General features: G+C 40.8%; 1 pseudogene; it reads right to left on the bottom strand.

The window, feature by feature from the left end:
* Positions 1–338: 338 nt before the first annotated feature.
* On the bottom strand, positions 339–1,198 carry LOC118534382 (nucleophosmin pseudogene; annotated as a pseudogene).
* Positions 1,199–2,222: the final 1,024 nt, after the last annotated feature.

Raw genomic sequence — 2,222 nt, 5'->3', positions numbered from 1 at the left:
TCTATTGAGATGCTCATCTTTTTCTCACTGATTTTTAAAATTTATTAAAAAACAAGTTTATTTCACACATGTATTTTTGTCTCTCTACCATTTCCATTTGATCACCACAACTACTTTGTTCTGTTGAAGCCTTCCATACATATTTAAAACCAAGCAAAAGTTGGAGTTCTGCCTTTAAAAACTAAACAGGCATTTTGGGACAATACATTATTGGCCATGCAGCCTGGACCACATTTATCAGACACGGTAAGGAAAGTTCTCACTCTGCATTATAAAAAGGACAGCCAGAGATCAACTGTTACAGAAATAAAATGAGATGGAAAATTTTAATAAGCCATTTAAGCTGTTTTCTTTAGGAGACTTCCTCCACTCCAGAGATCTTGAATAACCTGTGGGTCAGTCATCCAGGAGCTGTGCTTCCTATGATTGATGAGCTTGGCTTTCCCTTCGGAAAGACAATCACCTTTTTCTATACTTGCTTGCATTTTTGCTTTAATGTCTTCTACAGGACTAGGTCCATTTGATGTTTTAGGAGTTTTTCTCTGCTTTCTTTCTTTCTTTTGAGGATTCTTGACCTTTTGATCTTGGTGTTCATGGTTTTGAATCTTTTTCATTCTAGTTTGATTTTTGTGCATTTGTGGCTGGAGTATCTCATATGGATTTCTTTATGGGAGTATTTTCTCCTCTATTCCTCTTCCTCCTCCTGCTCCTCCTTCTCTCCCTCCTCCTCCTTCTGCTTCAGCAGCAAGTTTGACTTTTTTTGTGTAGAACTTCCAAGGGCTGCTTGCTCTCCAGATATACTTAGGAATTTCACTTCTCTTCATCATCTGATTCTGTGTCTTTCTCCGGCACTAAGTGCCATTCATTAATATGGATGAGCCCCAAACCACCCCTCAACCACAAGCCACAGGGGTTGTTATTTCAAAGCCCAAGGGAGTTCATTGCCTGTACAGACCTTTTCAAAGTTGCTAATGTTATTGGACTGCCCTCCTAATTCCTTGTCTCTGCTCCAACAATGTGCAGCTCATCCTTTGCACCAGCCCTTAACCTGTTCTTCGAGATAACTGGTACTTATTTTATTTGTTATCCGCCTTAAAATAATAATCTGTGTCAGTCTTAATTTACAGCCAACACGATAGTTCTGGGGCCTCAGCCGGCTCATGTCCATCCCCATCACATCATCGGTGGGGTGGTGGTGTGCATGGAGGTGGGAGAGAAGTCAGGCAGAGGAGGTAAGCTACTGCTGCTCAAGAGAACAGTGGTACATCATACCAGGGTTCTTACTGACTTTTCTTTTTTTTTTTTTTTTTTTAAAGATTTTATTTATTTATTTGAGAGAGAGAGAATGAGAGACAGAGAGCATGAGAGGGAGGAGGGTCAGAGGGAGAAGCAGACTCCCTGCCGAGCAGGGAGCCCGATGCGGGACTTGATCCCGGGACTCCAGGATCATGACCTGAGCCGAAGGCAGTCGCTTAACCAACTGAGCCACCCAGGCGCCCTCTTACTGACTTTTCATTACTTTGTGTGCATTAAGCATACTTTGTTTTCTGTGTTATCAACATGTTTTTCTTCATTGGTTGTTGGCTTTCGATTTTGTTGGCGTACTGTTACGATAGTGACTAGTGACTTGTTGCAGTTCCTGTTTTTGTTTGTTTGATTGCTTTTATTTTGGAGGCAGTTGCCTCTGTTACCATTGTGATTTCTGTCATTGGTATCATACTTAGAGAAGCCACTCCTATCCTTAGGTCATATAATATTTGTCCGTATTTTCTTTTAGTCCTTTATCACTTAATCTTAAAACTGCAATTTATTTTACTTTATTTTAAATCTGCGGTTTATTTTGATGAAAAGTCTCACCTCAGGATACAACTTCAAAATATTTCAGTTTGTAAAGCAGCCAGGAGGATGGTTATTGACCAATACTGTCACTTTTCTATAGTGAATGCATTTGTGTGCATCATGTCTATATTGCTAAATATCATTATACATGTAACCGAGCCTGAGCTCATTCCCCTGGCCACATGACAGACCAGTGAGTCGAGGGGCAAGATGTTGGGGTAGGAAAGTGACTTTTTTGGAAAGTCAGCAAACAGATGATGGACTGTTGTCCTAAAGAACCATCTCTCCTCAGCATGAATTTTGAGCTGCTTTTATGTTTTAGGAAGAGGGGGAAGTGGGAGGGGGTTGGAGTCAAGAGGTGCCTGATGTCTGTAGACATTCAG

Source organism: Halichoerus grypus, chromosome 14 (assembly GCF_964656455.1).
Source record: "Halichoerus grypus chromosome 14, mHalGry1.hap1.1, whole genome shotgun sequence".
Lineage (NCBI taxonomy): Eukaryota > Metazoa > Chordata > Mammalia > Carnivora > Phocidae > Halichoerus > Halichoerus grypus.
This window is presented reverse-complemented; position numbering and strand designations above follow the sequence as displayed.